This window comes from Chrysochloris asiatica, unplaced genomic scaffold (assembly GCF_000296735.1).
Source record: "Chrysochloris asiatica unplaced genomic scaffold, ChrAsi1.0 scaffold00091, whole genome shotgun sequence".
Taxonomy (NCBI): Eukaryota; Metazoa; Chordata; class Mammalia; order Afrosoricida; family Chrysochloridae; genus Chrysochloris; species Chrysochloris asiatica.
This window is the reverse complement of record NW_006408609.1, coordinates 9239369-9246050: the sequence shown is the minus strand read 5'-3', so window position 1 is coordinate 9246050 and position 6682 is coordinate 9239369.

Sequence of the window (6682 nt, the reverse complement as noted above, 5' to 3'; positions counted from 1 at the left end):
TTACAGCAAGGATCATTCCCACCCCCTCCATACACAGAGTAGACAGGGATGGGCAACTTGGACATAGGCTAGGGAGGGGGGAGGATGCCCACAAAGGCATCCTTACAAGCTTTCAAGAGGGAACCTAGATCCAGAGGGTGTGGAGGAAGGTAGAATCTCTACTGAGTAATATCCGATCTGTCTCGGAGGGGTTGATGAAAGATGTGGATAGGTCTCTTGTGATACAATAGTGAATAATTGTTATCAGGACTAATTGTGAGGGTTGGAAATGTAAAGGTAGGTGTTTTGTAGCAAAAGGAGGAGAGTGATTAACTTTGTAGTCTAGGAACAAAGGTCCCTGGGACCATCAAGGGAGAAGAATTGAGAGCGGGACCCTACCCAGAGAAACAGTGATGCCAGAGATTGAGACAGAGACGATGATGTGGAAAGATGGAGTGACTGGGGACTTTAGACTCAGGGAGAGGGGCTGTGCGCTGATAACCGAGGGGCAGGCTTGCAGGGTATACCCTTTGGTTGGTTGATGATGCATGGAGATGATTGTAACCATGGCAGTGAAATGATATATGATAGGATGAATGTAAAACTAATGCTCTCCCATGTAAACGATCACATAATTCACAATAATGCATTAAAAAAAAACACATTTGAGATAATCTGCCCTAATCCTATTCTCAACAGTAATTAAATTTTTGGAGAAAACAAATAACAATCCAAAGTATTAATGTATCAATATATTCAGGTTGGTTTAAAAGTCTATGACAAAATAATATTTAATATTACATTCTTTATATATAAACATCGTAACTTGAAATTTAGCATGCACCCCCACAGTGTCTCTATTCTTAAGCATTGTTTGCCAAAAATACCTGAAATTTAATCAACAATACCATCATATATTAATTCTTCAGTTATGGAATCTATGCAACAGTGAAACATGTATGGCAAGATCATTATTGCAAGTATTTCATTTCACATACTCATTCATGCAACACATAGTTGTTTGAATTCTATGATATATCAGGCACTATACATGGATGGTGATACTTAGTGGTCAAAACAAAGTCCTCTCTCTCAACCAGCTTACATTTTAAGAGGTAGAAAAAAAGTGACCAATAAGTCAACAAATAAATATTTTAAAAAAAGATTTCATGCAAAGATAGCCACTATAGGTAAACTATAGCACAGAGAATGAAAATGTTAGTTTAAATGGAGTGTGTCAAAACCTCAGAAGAATGGGTCACTGAGTAATGTCACTTGGCTTAGTAGCTAACAGATCCTGTGATCTTGGCCAGAGGACTTCCTTTTCATTTATTTATTTATTTTCACCTAGTAAGTAGTTTGAAAAATGATCACTTTACTCCCATAGTCCAACATAGAAAGCATTTCTTGGCCCGTTTTCTGGGTTTTCTCCTTAGAGAGTCTGATTGCTGACTCTCTATTTGCTTTCATCTGGACTTTATTTTTGCCACACTCTTTACCTAGACAGCAACCTCCTGATTTGTGACCCAGCTCATGCAATTTTATTCTTGCAAAACCTCTTTTGAAACTCAACTTGTCTAATGACCTGGAATTATGTTTTTGTGTGGCCCCAATGAGCTGCATTCTGAATGGCTGCCTAATAGTTCTCTTACTACAAGTTAATGAGTGTTTTTCTTATTACTTCCCTTTGCTGGTTGAGAACACTTATGAGTTCACCACAGAGCTTCAACTCTTTCCATCAAGTATGACATAGCTTCAATTCTTATTGTCATTCAGTCCCCAAGGAACTTAAAAACATTTGAAAAGCTATTGTACTAACAAAATAAATTTTATTTTATTCTTATATTTTTATAGCACCCATGCTAGATTTAATTAAAAGTAAAAAACCCCCCAAAAAAGTATTCTTGCTGAATGTTAATTTTATGCTTTTATACAATTACTATGTAGCTTTGTACCATAGGCACTGAACTGCTAACCATCAACCCACCGGTAACTCCTCAGAAACCTACTACAGGGTCACTATGTGTTAGAATCAATTTGGCAGCACTTCACAACAGCTTGTAGTTTTCTAAAGAATTGGGTGCCAATACAAGTGCACTGCAAATAATTACCTATGTTAAAGATGCCAAATTAGAAAGCAATGAGTTGAACATTCAAATCTTTATAAGCTACCTCCATGAAGACAGCTCAACAACCCACTACTGCTTGTGCCTGAGCAGTGGCTAAGTATTGCTCCTGGTCATGCCTTCACTAATGGACTTCTTAACCCCAAATTCTCCTCTGTGGTTACACAAACAAAGTACTCATGGTCTTATTTAGATCTCCCTGTAGTGCCTTTGCCACACAGTATAATTTTTTCCTGTCTGATGTTCTTTTCAAAATGCAAGCCACTATACACTTTCTTTTTACAAGTTGGATCCCAGGTCTGTAATGTTATCTCCTACTGTGTTAAACATCTGTTCAGAGTCTCACTACTTATTTTTCTTTCCCAACTTGCCTTCCTGCTGGTTATTTCCCACACCAAAATTACTTGACAAAATAGGGTTGTCGGCATTAGTGTGGATGCTTTGGGGGCCAGGTTTTTTGTCTTTTACATTTATAATATCCCACAGCACATAGGATAGAGTTTTGTGTATGTTGTGATTTAATAAAGATTTATTGGAAGAATAAATTAGGTGTTATAACTCCCATAAGTGACATTCAGCTGATGCAATCTTTAGTTTCTTAAACAAAGTGTTTAGATTCCATCAACTTGTATATGAAGGGACTTCAAAAACTTTGTGGAAACGTTCTGCTATCTTTTGTTTCTGTTTTTCCATGAACTTTCTGAAGACCTGCTGTAAATGCTTATTAATAGAAATGGGGTCAAGATACTAAAGTAATCAAGTAAGAGAACTGATATAAAGATTGAAAAGAGGAAGCAAAATGAATAAGGTATGTTGAACAATGATAAACTGATTTTGTATGATAGGGAAAAATTACTTTAAACAGGATAACGGGAATACAAGAAAAGAAAAGGAGATATAAACCTTTAAAAACCAAAAATATCAAATATTTGCTTAGTATTATAGTTAACCCATTACACAGTTACAGTCCAAGGAAAAATCAGAAATCATTGAAGGAGTTATTCATCAGAAAAACAAAATTCTTTATCCAAAGAAAAATCCTTAAATGGAAAATCACCCTATCAACATAAATCTCTGATTTTTTTTAATGAAAAGTACAGAACAAGTATTCTGGCAGTACTTTGGCCCACCTATCTGCAAACCATGACATAAAGAAGCTCCTCCAGCCAAGCTTTCACCTCAACTGATGAATATAAAAGGTTAAAAACTAGAAACAGTGTAAATATAATTAGATAAACTGGTTATTATTTTATCCCTAATCTGTGCCTAAAGTTGTATAATTAGAAAAAAATTTCCCATTACTACTTATTACGATAAGATAAATATCTGAGCCAGATCATAGAGTGTCAATCAGGATTTTCAAAAGTTGTCCTGATCACCCTTTCTTCATTATCAAGCAATGAGCAAGTTACATCAGGTCCCCACATTCACTCCAACAAGAATAGGATATTCCCCCAGCTGACCCAGCAGAAAATGTTGCAACTTCCCAAGTGTTCCCTAGGTCTCCAGGGGCTGAGCCAAAACAGCCCCTGGCACTGAAGCTATCTGTTAGGGACTATGTCCAAAATGTTTAGTGTTCCATCTTTAGGGACTTCTCATGTGCATCCCTTGTTTATTCCAGTCATGGACCTTGTCTTGTATTGAATTATGTCCCTCAACCATCTGTCAATTTGTCCGGGTCATGGTTCTCTGTGATTTGGCACTTATGTAAAGATGCAGTTTGGCAGATGTGTAAAGATGTGGTCATTCTCTATGATATGATCTGATAGAATCAGTCAATCAGTTTTAGTGGGATTCAACCCCCTTACTCAAGTCACAGCAATGATCTGATGTCAGGGGAGTTTCCTTAGGGTACGGTCTGCAACGTCTTTTATCTTACAGGAGATCAAAGAAGAGAGAAGCAAGCTGAAGAAGGAAGGACCTCAGTACCACCAAGAAATAAAAGCCAGAGCAGAGTGCATCCTTTGGATTTGCCCAGAGAACTTCCTAGATCTAGGGGGAGATTGATGAAAAGACACGTGTAGATCTCCAAGGAACTCTGGACCAGGTATGTTGAATGGAGACAAGGAGATACCTCTTGAGCTGTTGAAGAATGGAAACCTTACCAAAGAGCTGGCACTTTGAATTCAGACTTCTATTCTGCTAAACTGTGAGAGAATAAATTTCTGTTTAGTAAGCTGTACATTTATGGTGTTTCTGTTATAGCAGTACTAGATAATCAAGATAGAAATTGATCAGTTCCTACAGGTGCAACTAGAGAGTGTCTCCTCTGAACCATGGAATTTTAGCCGCAGTATCCTACTCTAGGGATTCTCTGATGCCAAGAGAGGCAAAATGATAGAGACTGCAGGATGAGTTAACTCTGGGACAATTCTTGACCACAGTGAAACAGTAGCTAGCAGGTGACTGTGTTTTCCTTTTTCTTCTGAGCTGATGATCTGAGGCAGCTCTTACAAGGATTCTTAGGCTGTTCCAAAGCATTGAGAAATTCATCAGCCATAGCAGTGGTGAAGCAAAAATTCATTCTGGATAATTCTCCATCCTCCTGTTTCCCTCTTTTCCTTGTTTTAGTTCCCAGGGATCACACTATCAAATATGCTACTCAAACATATGTTTTTGTCCAAAGCTCTATTTTCAGGGTAACTCAGGTAAAGACAGTTCCCAAGAGTCATTCTCTTTTTACATTATAAGAAGGAATATTAACAGGAGGGCAGGCTACAAGCTACTATGTGTCTAGCTGTTTTGCCAGGCACTGGCATTTTTCTCTATGGATTGCTAAAATGGGAGATACATTATGTCCCTTGCCAAACTTTGGCCTGTTTTCCCAGTCTAATCCACAGTGTGTATTGTTGTATAATATACCCTCACTCTGCCCACAATCTTGCCACACAAACAGCTGAAAAAAAATCCGACAAATCATTTTCATTCTTCTAAGATTTACAATTAAAATTGTATAGGTCCCCAGGAAAGTGTGCAGATGAGAATTAAAGAGGGCATATTGGTTACGAATCAGGCTGCTAATCTCATGGTCAGCAGTTTGAAACTACCAGCTGTTCCACAAGACAAAGATGAGGCTTTTTGCTCCTGTAAAGATTTACAGCCTCAGAAACCCTGTACAGAGCCGCTATGAGTCAGAACCAACTCCAAGGCACATAACAACAACAACATATGTAATTACCTGTGTATATATGTGTGTGTGCTTGCACATTCTTCTTGGGTTTTGTTGGAATGAAAATGGTTTTTAATTTCAATGATAAATAAGTTGAACTTTTCAAATAACTGGAGATTGCTTGATCATTATTAAGCCCTGAAATGCCTGTCAGTCATGCAATGCTATTGTTTGCATCTTTATCACATTTTATATATATTGTAAAATGTAATAATATATAAAGCACCTAACACAATGTGAAGTTCACAATAAGTCTTCATTAAATTTTGGTTTCCTTCCCATACTACCACAGCAATCTATGCTTCTTTTCTCCAGCTCTGTGAAAATGAACTGAAAAATAGAACTTCCTAAATATGATAAATGTCCAGAAGTTTGTGTTTCATTCTTGGCAGTGTTGTTAATGTCAGTGAGATTCTCCAGAAACTTGTATTGATATCATTTTAATATTCAAAATGGTACATTTGGCAAACATAAACATTACCAATTGCTATGAGTCTATGGCCTTTTGCCTGGGTAATGGATGTAGAACTAAGTCCTAACTAAATTTTCTTGTTCTTTTGCTCTAACTTTTAAAGTTCAAATGTACAACAGAAATCAGAAGAAACTGATAAGGTCCCTGTCATATTCAGTTTCATCAACTAAGACTGTCCTGGGTCCTTACTTCCTTGGAAACTGCCTGTCACATTCTCTTTTCTCCAACTTGTCACTCATCACCCAGGAACTGTCTTCCTCTGCCAAAAACTACCAACAGAGATGGAAATTTGCTCTGAGGCTTTCAGCCTTGATGGTGCATAGGTTTATTTCTTCTTGTCTTTTCAGAGCCAGTTCTATTTAACGTTTTCATGTCCTTGAGGACATGTGTGGTATTTCCATATTTGGCTAGTAGGAAGGTTGATTCTCCTCTACACTCCCTGGAGAAAACAGATCCATGAAGAAAGCACTTCTGGTAATTACTTCTGGGTGGTATAAACAGTTAATGTGCTCAGCTGCTAACCTAATGTTTGGAGGTTTGAGTTCATCGAGAGACAGATTAGAAATAAGGCCTGGTAATTTCCTGCCCCAAAGTCAGCCATTGAAAACCCTACTTTACACACACAGGGTCTCCATGAGTCAAATCAACTCTATGGCAACTGGTGGAAATATTATTCAAATGTCATTTCAAATCTAAGAAATTATCTATTGGATGACAACCGGTATTCCCTAATATTGCTTTTTCTGTTTGGTGAAATATTTTAAGATTGAATGAGTCATTCCGCAGCACTCACAGGTTGATTCTTCTTACCCATTATTAGAGCATGGGTTATTACCTTTACTTTGTGAATAATTCATTTATAATGACATTCAATGGCACTTAACAATAACATCTCTAGTACATTGAATAAATGGTGTAATCATTTTAAATTCTTTT